We start from the raw sequence: 15,758 nt of genomic DNA, 5'->3' as shown, positions 1-15,758 counted from the left end.
AAAATTCACCTCCCAACCCAAATATTTGGAATGACTTTTTGGGAGGAAGATACACAAGTGACAGTGAATAGTCATCTTATGTATCTTGATATGCCTGTGAAACTATGTTTTTGAATGTCATCTGCACTTTAAAGTCTTTTCAGACTCCTTAATCCAAAAGGCATTTTTCATAAAGAAATTGGAAACTGTACGGATCTTATTTTTTGCACACAAAATTATGATCCCAGAAAACTTCACTGGTGAAGTAAATGAAATTGAAGCTGGAAAATAAAAAAGAAAAAATTCAGTTTGCCTATGCAAAAATGTGAAAAATAATGATAGATGACTATCAAAACATGTGCAAGGAACAAAGCTAAATCAAGGCTATGCATTCCCTAAATTCCCATATAGGAAATGAAAGTATTTTCCTTCTTGCTTTTCAAATAAAGAAACAGTAGTAGTAGTAATAAAAAACCCTCCAGCTGCCTAGTTAGCATACCTACTCTTGGTACTCGTGTGATCATCAAAATGTAATACTGTCCTAGTTAGGTGAACGTGCCGGAAGACTTAATGGAGCTAATGATACACCCAATCATACCTTTCAATACATAAGTCTTTACCCTAAAAAGAATAATATTTATGTGACTTCGGTTGTACTTGTTAGGCATACAGAAGCTTTTAAGACATTCAGTGTCCAAAATAACAGGTGAAACAACCAGCCCATTTTATTACAGTACCATGATAGTGAGCATTCTGTCTTCTTCACTACGCTGACCTAACTGCACAAGCATCTTTTATCTTGGGTTTGTGTCTTCCTGTGCCCCGTCCCTGGGTACTTGTGCTGTCTTTCTAGAGTTACAGATCCCATACCTGTTTGCCCAGTCTGACCTACAATAGTCTGAGACCAGTGTCTAGGGTTAAACTCTACAAGGAGGTTAGCTGTTGAGCTGCTTGAAAATCTCAGCTGAGTATTACACTAGCTAACTTTTGATGGGAGTATGACTTTGACCTTAGAAAGCATAAATGATTTGTGTATTTCCTGAGTATTATCATATGTCTGGAAAGAGTTGAGGACATTTGGAAAGAAAAGCCAAAAATGCGTGAAAAAGAGATGGATGAATAATCAGTATCATCAGGCAATTGATAGATATTTTTCAGAATCTGTTTTTCATCTTTTCTAACGAGCAGATCTCGAAATAAGGAATTGTGTGCTGCATGTGCACATCACAGTTATTTTCAGCTTAAACAGTTCAACAGGTTAAAAAGTAGTTCTGTTAATATGTAAATGGTGCAGTAAGACATTCCTAATGGTTATATTAGTTTAAAGGCTTCCTGAGGCTAAAATGGTAATAAGATGTAAAACAAGATGCCATGAGTAATATTATGATTACAAAAATATGTGTATATCTCAGTGAACATTTTCAGAGGCAGACATGATTATTTCTGTTGAAGAAAAAATACTGCTATGACTGAAAACCTTCTCCTAATAAAAATGTATTGGGAAGTAAGAGAACCAGTTCAAAGGCTTCTTTTTAAGTCTCCATCACAAAGAGTCTGTTTTATTATGATAGCTGCCGTCCTGACAGTCAAGTGACAGATTTTGCTATGGGTTTTGAGCTGTCCATTAAATATAGCACCTCCATTTTTTGAATGTTTTGAGTAGCCCACTGAGTAGCTACTGGCTGAAAAGTAGGAGTCACAGTGGGAAGCTGAAGGGGAATGGGCCTCCGGAGCATTTAGCGTTTAATGGATCTACAGCTGTAGTGAAGCAGTGTGCAGAAATAATTCTGATTAGGCTTGGTCAATCAGATGACAAAATGAGCCCCGCCCCTCCCTCATTTAGCTCTAAAATTCAGAGAACAATTTCTCCTTAAACCCAGTTAAAAACAAAAAATCTGTTCAATCAGTTATATTTGAGCTAATTTCTTGATATAGTATGCTGTCAAAGGCAGAGGGGAGCAAATGGTTAAGCTACTGTATTGGCAAAATTACCTTTTTCATCTGGGATTTCATTTTGGAAGGAATGATCAAAACCATGAAAACAGCGATTTTTGAGAATTGAGCTTTCACAAGAATTAAATGTTACTAAATACAAATAATAGTTCAATATTGTGCCACATTTGTGGCATGGTAAGCTTCTTATTTACAGTTTCATGTCAGCTATTGTCATTAGAATATACAGTTGTAAATGTGCAATTAAAGAGCAATAACTTTGAATGGCAGAGGTTTTGCCTAATCAACACTGTATAATTTGATGGTAAATCTTCACATCAAAAATAAATCACCTGTAATTGTAACTTCTGTTTTTCTGAGATTTTTAGCCTTCTCAGCTAAGTCCTTTGCAGCTCTAGAAGTGTGGTACATATGTGAAGTGGGAGCTCAAGATACTCTGGTTCTATTTTGGCAAGTTTAAGAGGTCAGGTGGATGCAGTCATTACTGAACCTCACTGGCAATCTGCTTTGAAGCAGATTCTTAAGTAGAGATTGTGCTTTTGTGAAGAAAAGCGTTGTTCTAATAAGCCTTGAGAACAGAATAGGTTTCAAAGGAGCAGATGAAGTTATTGTTCTGAACTAATGCTGGTGCTAATAAATGCTGACAGAGTTCTTAGACTGCTACCTATAAAAAGCTGCAAACCCCCTAAAGTTAGAAACATTTTAACTGTAGTTACAAAAAAATAAAAATAAAAAAGTCTGGATTTGTGGCAGAACAGAAGTGAAAAGTTTTGAATAGAGTTTCTTTCTTTAGGAGTTGAAAAAAGCTACTCTTCTGTACCAGTGTTGCTTCAAGGTAGTTCCTTGGAAAGCAAAGGTGGTCCTGAGGTTCACGTGCTGTGTGAAATTGGTGGCTTTAATACTGTGGGCAAGCACATTCAGCTCTTCTAAAATGTTTTCATTTATTTCTCAGTATGTTTCAATTTTCTTTCTTGTACTGGAATTTCACCACTCAGCACAAATAGTAGCTTTTGCAACGATCTGCCTCTCAGACACTGTCGATGGAGACCACTGACAAGTTATCGAGTAGAATGAACATAAAGGAAAAATGAAACTAGAGCTCTAAGGCGAGAGGCAAGTCACAGGTAGTTGCTTAGGGGGAAATTGTGGATACGGTAAGATCTGGATAAAAATCTTCATTGATTTTACTGGCTGCATTGTTTATGCACTATGTATAATGAAAAGGAACTATATATTTTTTTTTTCTTTTAGTTGATAGAAACCAGTTACTCTTCAACAAACAAACAAATGGAAAAATACCCTAATACAGTGGACATCACTTTACTAAAACATTCATGCAGCTAAGCAGATTTAGCTCTGCTTTTAAATAAATACAGGGAAATGTTTAACCCCTATTGTATGGTGACAAAGCCTATGCTGATCACACAGAAGCTTGGGAGGGCTGAGGACAAAGCAATGGGCTGCTGGAAACAGCTCCTCTTGTATGTGCTTCTGCACACAGTCCAGCAACAGCAGGGCTTAACAGCAGAGTTTTGTCAAGATTACAACATGAAGGGGAGCATGGTACAAATGCTTACCTCTCACTAACAAAAAGAAAAGGGAAAAAAAACCCAAACCAAACCAAAAAGGGAAGAGGACTAAGAGGACTGGATAGCTATATGCACAAGGTAATGGCCAATTTCCCTTTTCTATTCTGATTCTTCTCAGTCACTTACATAGTTGAGATTTGTGTACCTTAGTATTAGTCCATTTGATGTGTTGGAATGAAATAACACGAGGAAATGGAATTTATACCTCTGAAGAGGAGAATAAACCTATTCTGTGTAACTTACTGAAATACTTTGGTTAACAGTCTAGGAATTTAAATCAATGCAGTTATAATTTGTATCCATGGAGGAAGGGCATGACTTTGCCACATGTTAAAGATCAGATGAAATTTATATTCTGTTTTGATTATTATAATATGTGTAAAATTAACACATTATTCTTATGGATGTTAATATAATCTAGGCTGGACTACTTGCCTTAAGAAATGTCTTCATGAGGACGTGTGTATGAGAGATGAAAAACCAAACAGTTACTTTTGGTGTACTTCCAGGATATTCTTTTCCATTATTACTTTGTCAGAATCATCTGGGGTTGAGCACTACCAGAAATAACATAGATATGACAGAAAGATGGATCACTGCCCTCATCAACCAACAGGGTAGTTTCTCCTTTTCTGAGGGCTCCTCATCACTCCTTCGTTCTGAAAGAAGAAACGACATGAGGGTGAATAATGGAGCTCTGCAGTACTGGATTGCATAAAACTGTGCTTAAATACACTAAATAAATTCTACATGTCACAAAGGAAATATTTTTCCAGGTCCCCTGAAAATGTTTTGTATTAAATAACTTTCTGCAGTATTGTAAAGTAAAAGGAAGCTGAATTGTGTGTGTGTGTGTGTATAGATATATTATTAATTTTAGGAGAAAGCTGCATATTGTCTCATTCTGTTGCTTTTTAAGGTTACACTAAGAATATTAAAGTGTCTTAACCTTTTAATGAGTATTTTGAATATATTTTGTATAAAACCATTTGGCCAATCAGATTATAAAATAAAAATGGAATTTTTGTATTTTGCATTTTTTACATTAGAACTTTTTGCATAGTTATGTCTTACAATCTATGTATTTTTCATTCTAAATTTTACTTGCCTGAAGTCTATCAACACTATTAGTAGAACAGTTTGTAAAGTGACAATACTATGTAAATTTTAGTTCTTTCAGAAATCTTTAAATTAGTAAGTACACGGTAAGCATAATGTTAGGTGTGGAAAAGTAAAAAGTGTGCTTTACATTTCCACAGTATGCTAGCGGCCAAACTCATACACAGAATATCAGAAATTACGTGACCCCGAATACATCTAATACATTTTAAACCATATTTCATCTAATCTATAGATTTTATAAACCATCTTTTTTGCCCTCCCCCTTGATTTTTCTTTCTCCTCCCCCCCACCCCCTTTTTTTTTTTTTTAAATTCATGCTATCTCACTCACTATTTTCTTGCAAGGGTACAAATGCTCCTCTCACTTTGGAAACCAGACATCTGGTTATTAATTTATGTTTTTGGATACAAGGGTTTCTTGGCTAGAATGAAATATATGGGACTTTACCTGTTGACTTCTGTAAGATCATGCCACCAAGCCATTCAAAGTATCCTCTTCATGCACTTAGCATTGCGATTAAGAATGCAAACTTAAAAAAAACTCTGAGATTGCTTCTTTATTTCTTCATTCCATCTGAGTTGATTTTTGGATGTTCAGGTGCTCTTCTGTACATGATTTACAGAACTCCTCATGGGTATGATTTCCTTGGAGTTTCGAGCTTTTGTTAAGCTATCTCCTAAGAGACTATCAGAGAAAATAAATGTCACAGCAAAAGAATCTGATCATGGACTGTAAATAGGTTAAAGCCACAGATGTCAAGAAGAACTATAGCAAATATTTATTTTTGGAGCAGCATGTGTGTAGTCCAGGCATCCAAAGAGACTGATATTCTGACCATTTTTTGCCCAGCAATTGGAAACAGTTTGACTGTAGTGCAGTTTCTTTTCTCCCAATGAAAAGCTGAAAATTGTAATTCATTATAGTATGTCCCAAACCATATATATTACATAACCATATTTACTTCAAAAGAGTAAGGGGAACCAAGTGGTGAGGTTTTTTCCCTTCTTTTAATGAGTGTTTAGAAGTCTGGGAAAGGTTACCTGCAGTGTCAACAGACCTATGGTTTTCTGCTGTATGTGAGGTCTTACACAAGCCATCTCTGGGTTTAAGATCATGCCTAACTTTTAGACATAGTCCTCGAGGCTACAGCTGTTCTTTACTGGTAATAACAGCAAGATAGGGACAAATTCCTGTCATCAGGGTAGGCTAATTGGCAAGGGCTGGTCTGCCTCTACGTTTTAAAGTTGTAGAAAATTAGTCTCTTACAAAATAGAGTGGCCATATTCACCTAACTTAATCGGAATTTCATCTGAGTACTGTGATGTTCCTGCAGCCCTAATACGCTGCTAGTTAGTGTTTTTAGTTCAGAGTATCTGAAATAGTGAGAGCTGTATTGCAGCCCATCACAGTGATGATTTTGCAGCTTAATACTGTGAGTCCATGGTGTGTGCTCCGGAGTGTTGCGTGGAGGCAGGTGGAGTGTGCAACTGAGGATGCAGTGCCTTGCATAGGAGAATTGCAGGACTGTCTAGAGTAGAGAATCAAAACTTATGCAGTCTTACCCATGCTGCCCTTTGGAAGGGTCTCTTGGGCTGGAGCGTTCCCTAAAGTGTGCTCAGGTTTTGTCTTGGAGACAGTGAGTTGGTGGACCGAACCAGCCAGGAAGCAGCGTGAATGGCAGGGTAGATGTAGCCTTTATCTTTATGTAATAGAATATGCGTGATTATCGTCGTACTCAAGTGTTTTGGTGAATTAGGAGTTGCATGCATGTAGCAGTTCTGAATGCAAGTTCTATGTTAACTTTGGCTCATCCTGTTGGTTTGCAAGCAGCTGTTCCAGCTGAATACAGAGGTGGGGGGTAGGAAGGGATTTGAGTGCTTGAATAAAGATGAAGGCAATGAAGTGAATTACCTGAGTGAATTTCACCCTAGTGAAATAAATTATATATGCCAAACTCCAAAGTTACAAAGATAATATATTCTTTCCAGTGCTTTGTTATGTAAGAGCAACAAGTTGATTTGAAAGAGCATGATAAAAAGCAATTTATGAGAAGTGCTGTTACTGGAAGAAACAGCTACAAGAGAGTTCTGGCCAACAGTTAGGGTTTTGCCAATTGGCAGACCAATTTAACAATAAAAAGGCTCTTAAAAGTATACTGAAATAAATTGTACGATTATGTTATCAATTTGATAGGAAATTAAACTGATCTTACTGTATCACTGTTATAAGTTGAGATTTTGCAGTCTTTCCTGTTTTACCTTACAAAATGGTGCTAATCTGCAGTTACGAGTAAATGATGAACTTTAATTACTTTTCTACAGATAAAATGTACACTTTTATGTACAGTATATAAAATAACAGGTGCTGCAGTGATGCTAATCTGTTGCTATTAGCTTCACTTCATCACCAGTTCACGGAAATAAGGACTGCATATAGTGGCAAGCATAGCTGAATTTGCAGATGAGCAACATGTACTGTAAAATTAAAAGACTGTAAGGAAAATCCTCAGAAATTTTTGAAGCTCACTTTCAAAATTCACGATCCTACTTGGTCCTTGCTCACTTGAAAGTTCAACTCCACACAGGCATTACCATGGAAAAATAAGCAACCTCCTTCTCAACAAAACCTCAGATCTGTTTAAAATAGGGGTTTCGGGTAACAAAGAGTAAGAGAAGAAAGGAAGTGCTGTGACCAAAGGCTTTTCCTGCAGTGGAGGCTTGCTGTCAGCTGCTGTGACCTCTTCCAGCAGATGTCTGTTTAGAAGCTTGGGCATCTGTATGCCAAAGAGCACTGAAGTGTTTGGTCCTGAGGAGATAGAGGTACCTGGTGGGCCTTGAGTTAGGTTACTGAATGTTAGAAAGATGTGGTTAGGCTTTCCTAGTGGCTTGTTCAAGCTTTGCAAAGCACTGAGTGTTTTTCACTGATGATGCAGCAAACCGGGATAACTATATGGGTGGACTGGTCTGATCTGATGTGACTGGCTATATTATTTTGGAGAGCTAAATGCAAAACGTGATTTTTTGAAACCTAGGGAGCTTCTTTTGTTCCTAATGCTTCTTATTTTTTCTTCCATTTTTTCTTCAGCCCGACATATATAAATTAGTTCCTATTAAAATACCATTCCACTTGACTTAACTGGATTTAGCATTGCAGCTATATCAAGACATATCTGATGTATTTGTTGTAATTTAACAGTGAATGTAATTATTGGCCTCTATAAATATTTCAGGTTGTATAATATTTTTTCAGGCAAGGCAGTAACATAAAGACCTGTCATACAGGGGATAAGAAAGAAGGAAAAGTAGAGAGATAGATCATCTTGCTCTGAAGCTATTTGTACAAAGGTAAGATAAGTTTTTTCCCTCTAAATTTTACTTTCCCATGCTACCCAGGGGAAAAAAAAGCTACTGGCATTAACTTTCTGTCTCTTAAGTTTCTATCTTTCTATTCAGTTTCTATTAAGTACTGTCAGGGTAGTCATATGATGTGTTCTGCATTTACCTGCATTTCCATGTTTGTTTGAGTTAACAGTTTATGATTAATATAATTTTTAAAATGTCAGCTCAGCTTTTAACTGAAGGGCTCATATCAAATTTGTTAACTAGAAAAGCAGCTAAAAGTATTTCATAGCTTCACATAATTGAAGGTAGGCTTAATCATCTCTAATGTTCCTTGCTGGAGAGAACAGGGGGACAAGTCAACTAGTAAAAAAATGAGTTTGGAAAAATGGACTTAGCAGGAACTTGAGATATTTTTGTACCAAAAACCTAGAAGTTTTTTATTCTAGCATAGATCACAGATTTGGTGATGGGGAAATTCTCAGTTCTTCGCTCTCATGGTTTAGGTCCTAAGGTTCAAATGCCTGTTTTGGAAGTTTTGAAGTAAGCTTTGATTTTTCTTTTTTCAATCGTCCTCCAACCCCTCCCTGCTCTTGTATTTGAACTGCATAAATCTTTCAGCATAAGAACAGAGATAGCCTTACTTGAAGTCAGTAGTAGCTGCTGAATAGTCATCTGTGTTTTAATATCTAATTTTTTTTGAATGAAAAATCTGATTTGGGGGTCTTGAATACAGTATTGTATACAGTCTACTAGAACAGACCTTTTCTATCTTTTATAGTGCGTAGGTGTGGATAGCTGCACAGTGTTTTATCCCTCATTTATGTGTTCAAGCAGAGCATCTGAAAGCATCAATAATGTGTTTAAAACAGAGAAGGGAGGAGATGGGCACTGAAACGTTTTGACTTCTGAACTATATGCTGTTGGTGCTACTAAAAGTAACATTTAGTGCATCCTTTCCCTGCAAAGAAGAATTTTTTTTTTTTAATCTTTCAGGGATCTCTTCTGAAATGGTTCTTGTGTTAGTCACTCAAGAGTTAAATGTAGCTTTGGATAAAGAGGACTGTTACTGTAAGGTTTTTAAACTAGACTGCTCTGAAAAAAGATAACCATTGAAGACTCTGAAAGACTTTTTGGATGGTAACCAAGTTAAGGAAGCTCTAAGGTTCTTTGGCTTTGCTGCTGGCTGCTCTCGCTCACCAGGATCCTGGCACCCTATCACTGTGCCCTCATTGCCGCCATCGTTCCAGTTCTCCCGTCAGGGAATGCCACCATACAATAGGTCCCTGGGGCTACTTGGATAAGTGACAACCAGCCAGCTCCGAAGTGACAAGTGTTTGAATGTCTAATTGGGTCAGTGCACAGGTGCCTGCTCCTCATGAGTGAGATGTTCTAGCTTTTCTCTATGACGTTCTCTTGGTTCCTCTCATTTTTCCTACAGTTGTAAAACAAAACTGTCAATATGTGAATGCGAGAGAACAGGCATTACGAAAGAAGAAGGATGATTTCCCATTAGCCTGTTTTGGTTAAACTAGCTTTACCACTTGAGTACTGACTGGAGGGGAGGCAAAGAAATCCATTAAAGTGATGGATGTTTGCTGATTCAAATGGACATTGTAACAGACAATAAAGTGATTTATTTGACTGGTGAAAACAAATACATGTTCTTAATCTCTATGTTAGGTAGTTCTCATACTGGTTAGACCTAGAGGCTTGGGCATCAGGAAATGTATGGGAGAGAAAAAGAAATTGTTTTCTTGTGTGTGCACAATTAAGCTTTTCCTAAGTCTAATAAAAAACTTGCCTTCATAGAATGCAGTCAGGTATAGGCAATTGATGTGCGAGGGAGCTGTTTTATCTTATTGAAGGCTTGGTCTGTGCAGAGAAAACAACTGACTTTAAGTCCGTAGTCCGTATTACTCAGATGTAGTTGCTCTCTTTTTGTCTCTTCCTCAAAGAACCATGGAATACCTGAGGTTCGAAAGGGTGTCTGTAGATGGTCTAGTTCAACACCCTCACTGCTCAAAGCAGGGTCAGCTAGAGCAGCTTGCTATTTGGACAACTGATTCAAGTGCTTGAACGCCCTTACAGTAGAGCAGTGCTTTCTTTTGTTCAGATGGCATTTCATCTGTTTTAATTTGTGCTCATTGCCTCTTGCCCTGTCGTGGGGCACCACTGAGAAGTGTCGTTTACCCCTGCCTCCAGCAGGTATTTATACACATTGATAAGATCTCCCTGAGCCTTCTCTTCTCCAGGCTAGAGTCCCAGCTCTTTCAGTCTCACCACATATGTCAGATGCTCCAATCCCTTAATCATCTTTGCAGTCCTTCACTGGACTCACTCTAGGATGCTTTTGTTTTGCTTGTACTGGGGAGCCCACGAGTGCACACAGCACTCCAGATGTGTCTCACCAGTGTTGAGTAGAGGGGAAGGATCATCTCCCTTGACCTGCTGGCAACATTTTTCCCAATGCAGCCCAAGATGCTATTGGCCTTCCTTGCTGCAAGGGTGCACTGCTGGCTCATGGTCTACTTGGAGTCCACCAGGACCCCCAGGTGCTTTTCTGCAGAACTGCTTTCCAGCTAGTCGTCGCCCATCCTGTACTGGTGCCAGGGGTTATTCCTGCCCAGGTGCAGGACTTTGTATTTCCTTTTGTTGAACTTCATGAGATTCCTGTTAGTTTATTACTCAGCTTTTCGAGGTCCAAATGCAACCAGCTGGTGTATCAGCCACTCCTCCCAGTCTGTGTCATCAGCAAACTGGCTGAGGGTGCACTCTGTCCCATCATCCAGGTCATTAATGAAGTGGTTAAACGGTACTGGGCCCAGTATTGATCCCTGGGGTACACCAGCAGTGACTTTCCTCCATCTGGGCTTCGTGCTGATCACAACGCTTTGAGCCCAGTAGTTCAGCCAGATTTCAGCCCGTCTCGCTGTCCATTTGTCTAGTCTGTACTTCATCAGTTGGTCTATGGGGATTTTATGGGAGGCAGTGTCAAAAGCCATGCAAAAGTCAAGATAAACAACATCTGCTGCTCTCCTGTCATCCACTGAGCCAGCCATTAGCTGGTCTGTTCTGCTCAGAGTGTCTCAGTCCCAGCAGGTGCTGCTGGCAGGGTTGTTCCATGAAATCAATGTCTCCCCAGTTCAAGGTTTGTTTAAAACAATACTGTCAGTTCTGCTTTGGCTGACTTGCATGTGTGTTTCTAAAATAATGCTTTTTTAATGGTGTATATTTAAAAGTGTGAAGAGTAGTCATTTAAACATTGTCAAGTTTGAAAGTATTCTAAGTGGTGTGAAGTCAGCAACAAAGCTATTGTCAACATTGTTTATATAGCAACTGTTTGTTTCTACCTTGCTGTCCTTACTAATAAAAAGACCTGTTGACAGAGGTGAAAAATAAAGACAAAAAAAGGTTTGACACAGTGTCTTACAGCTGTTTGCTATAAGATAAACAGACTGAAGAAAAGAAACTTTTAATTGGTAGGAATCAAATAAATTATTTATAAGAATAAGAGTAACAGAAGTACAGTTTTTCAAATTTACATTATTCCTTGTAAAACTTTGATTGTGAAAAATGTCCTCATTCTAACAGAACTGGCATATCACCTAGTTAAGTTTAGGAAACTTGACAGGAGAAATCATCTGGAAAAGAGAAGCATATTTCAGTAATGTATAGTTTCTTAACATCAGCAAAGAGAGGATGAAAAGGGTTTCTTATTCAAGAATGTAAATGTAAGTATTTTTAAGTGCCAGAAATTCCCTCTAGAAATCAGAGACATTTTTAATGGATTGGAAAATGGAAGGCTGTAGAAAGGGAACAGTGCTAGTTTCTTTTGTGGAATGTAGTAAGTGTATGGTTTCTAGGGTAATTGTAGTGTTCATATAAAATGTTAGTTTTTGCCCAGCTTTTTTTCTCACTTCAAAATCTCTGATTTCCTCATATGTAAATTGGTTAAATTAAATGGACCTCTTTCTTCAGATGTTCCTTTTTTAGCTCTTTTGCAACGTGTTTTTTCAATATGCTATAAAAAGACAGCATGTAAGGAAAATATATAATCATCAGTTGCTCAGTTACTGATGCATAGAGTCGTTTCACAAGAACTTTTGGTGATGACTTAGTATCACTTTCGTGCTACATGCATTATTGCAAACTTGAGTCGGTTCCTGCAGTAATCATGAATACAACCAAAGATGCCATAAATAAACATTTTATAACTTTTTTTTAACATAATGTTAAAAGGGGAAGGGATGTAAAGAAAGAAAGGAAAAGAAACATTAAACCATTCTTTGTTCTATTTTTTTCTGTGTCTTTGAAAGCTTTTTGAGCTTTCAACTTCCTGCAAGAGAAGCAATGGTGAAAGATCTTGGGAATATATTTGAGTGCTGTATTTTTGTTCCTTGCTGCTTATGCATTCACTAATATCCTGGCTGACTGTGAAACATAGAAGGCAGCAACTACAGATATTAAGACATGGATTTATTCCACCTCATTTTAGGTGCTTGGATATCTCATTTAAATTAACAGCATAGTTGTTTAATCAATGGGAATTGATCCAATTAAAGAGGAACACAATTTTTGATAGGCAATTTTAATTCTTTTTTTAATTTACCTCATCTGCGTATCTGTATGTCCACTCAAAAGCGTGCAAGCACAAAAAAGAGTTGGTGCATAAGTGCTAATAAGGAGCAGGGAAGGCAGTAGTAAGTAGAAGTGAGGGGGGATAGGAGGTCAGTGAGCTGCTGCAGAAACGTTTGTGGAAGTTCACCCTATGAATTTTATGCCTCCTTTCAGCTGTTCTTTTTTTCCAATTCCTTTAATCAAGTTAGAATTATTATTCCTCCTTTGAAAATGTTGTTGCACCCATTCTCACTATTGTTGTCCGTTTTTAAATATACTGTTGCTAGTATAAAGTGGATAGCTTTAGGAGAAATATTTTTTGTTAGTGTTGCTTCTTGATATTGAAACTATTGAAAAAAGCCAAAACTCTTGGAAAATGAAGTTAACGTACCTTGCTGTTACCATACTGGATTCTTTTATCAGAATAAAGTATTTATATGCACCATTAAAATATTGAACACAGTTAGCTATATTTATTTCCAAATGTTTTGACTCTTGTAACAAAATGAATGGTTACAGGATCACAGAATGGTTGATATTGGAAGGCACCTCATGAGATCATCTGGTCCAATCCCCCTGCTCAAGCAGGGCTACCCTGGGCTGGTTGCCCAGGACCATGTCCAGACAGCTTTTGAACATCTCTTAAGGATGGAGACTCCACAGCCTCCCTGGGCAACCTGTGCCAGTGCTCGGTCACCCTCACAGTAAACAAGTCTTTCCTGACGTTCAGAGGGAACCTCCTGTGTTTCAGTTTGTTTGTGCCTGAGTGATCTTAGTATGCCCAAATGATCTCAAAGCTTTGCTTTCCAGAGATGCATGAGTGCACCTTTTCTATCTTTCAAAGCTAGCTTTTAGGAGTGCTTGTAGTTCAAGAGTTTTATTTTAAAATATTATACTGTTGAGTGTACAAACTGGGAAAGAAAACCACATACCAGATGTTCTTCTTGAATACTTGGGCCAGGCCCAGTAGTAAGAAAGCCTTCCTGAGCTCGGAAACACTTCACCACTCAAAATTTATTTATTGGAAACTTGGGAAGTATTCTTTTTCTGGATCAGTAAGAGGAGCAATTTAATCCATTTTAAATGTTGAAGTCAGTTACGTACTTTTAAATTGGTACAATCAAACATCTTCTGTTATGAGTATGTCACTAGATAGAAATAGAAACAAAAGCCAAGATAAGGCACTCTCTTTAACACAAATGCTATTTTCCTTTTTTAGTTGAAAGTTTCCCAATGGTTGACCGTACTCCCTGTAGCTGATCCTGCTTTAATTACAGAACTACTAGATTCCATCTAGTTTTCTCTCCGTTAATACATTAACACCAGCTTGTGCATATCTTTGTTTTATAAAGAAACATGGAGAGGGGGATAGGGGAGAGGTAATGAAACAGTAAAGGTTACCATAAACTGTTTTTACAAATCTGACAGGATAAACCAAATGCTTAAGTTGACCAACATTAAACAAAATTTTTAACCTCCAACTGAAGAATTTTTTTACATGGGTGCATATAACTTTCATTTGTGACTTAAGTCCTCTTGAAGTTTGGAAGACAGTGAGATTTATATAGTTTTGTTAATAACTTCCCCCCTAAAATAATGATGCCTCAGTGGAAGCTTAGATGAAACTTATACATATGCTTTTACTTATTGCAGCTACTCTGTATGGCAAATATGTATCATTTGATCTTTAAAGACTCTTCAATTTATGCAGTTAGTAGAATAATAAAATAATTTAGTTTTTGAGGGTTTTTGGTGGGCCTGGAAGTCATCCAGTCCAACCTCCTGTTCAAAGCAAGGCAAACTTTAGAGTCAGAGCAGACTGTTCAGGACTTTGTCCCATTCAGTTTTAAAAATCTCCAAGGGTGGAGATTCTACAGCCTCCTCGGGCAACTTAACTGCTCTCCTTAGAGAATTTTTTATTTAAGTCTGATTGAACTTCTCCTTGCTCTAACTTGTGACTACCGCCTCTTGGCTTTTTGTTGTGCACCTTGAAGAAGTCTGGCTGTGTGTTTTCTGCAACCCCCCCTTCCGCTGTGACTTTAGGGATTGATATTGGGAATGTACAAAAGCCTTAGCACCACCCTAACTCAATACTTTGTAAAATACTAAGACACTGTTGGGAAGCATTATACTTACTTGTTTAAAGTCGAATTTTACTAAATATTGTATGGAGCATGTTAACATGAGAAATGGGCAAAGAAACATAGTACTGAAAAAGACTGCAGCATTGTACCAAGACCTTTTGTAATGAAACCCCAGAATACATCTTTTTTCCCGGGGTCTGTCATGTGGAAGGCTTGGAAATGCTGAATTTTTTGTGAGTGGTTTGCCAGCATGTAAGCTTATGCTCGTATTTTCAGGAGTGTGTAGAAATAAACAAAGAAGCTGAAACAAAGGTCATAATGAATATTTCAGAAAAACTTGTGATAATGTGTATGACACAAAAGATGAGCTTACAAAGTCAGTTAGGAAAAGACCACTGGAATGGATTGCAGCAGGATATAAAGGACAAAGGATAACAGTTCAACATGGAGAGGGATGAATTGTTTTTAAGTCACTATTTTTTTATTACTGTCTATAATAAAAAGAGAAGAGAAGATGCAGTTTCTTGGGTTTATTATAAATTTATAGAAGAGTTAGTAAATGTAATGAAGAGACATAATATTACTGGATGATCTGGACAGATTTATGTATCAATGAAATGTAATGGATGTAATAAAGGCAGCAAATGTGGTGCATTTTAATATCTGGAGGGCTTCAGCCTTTGTTGAAGGCCAATGTCCTTTTGCAGAGGAGTATAGGTAACCCTTAATTATCTGAATATTTTTCTAGTGTTTTGCAACAGGAGTGTATTATGTCTAAATGCATATGAATATTTAAGTGACTGATACAGTGTAACTTTTTTCTAATATATGGGTGCCAGGTTTTTTATTAATTTTTTTTTAAAATGAAATACTCAGTTCTTTGACTATTTTTAAAAGTGTATTTTAGGAATCTGATTTTGTATCTCAAGAAATGCAATGTCTTTCATTTCTGACCCATGCTATGTTACATATGAGTTCTGCTATAGTATCTGGACCTGTAGATTTCAGATAAGCAAGAAGTGGTAATGTGTTCAATGTGTATGGTTCTGCTTTCCATTCAAGACAAGTCTAAC

This window comes from Gymnogyps californianus, chromosome 1, assembly GCF_018139145.2.
Source record: "Gymnogyps californianus isolate 813 chromosome 1, ASM1813914v2, whole genome shotgun sequence".
Classification (NCBI taxonomy): Eukaryota; Metazoa; Chordata; class Aves; order Accipitriformes; family Cathartidae; genus Gymnogyps; species Gymnogyps californianus.
Note: the sequence above shows the minus strand (reverse complement) of the source record.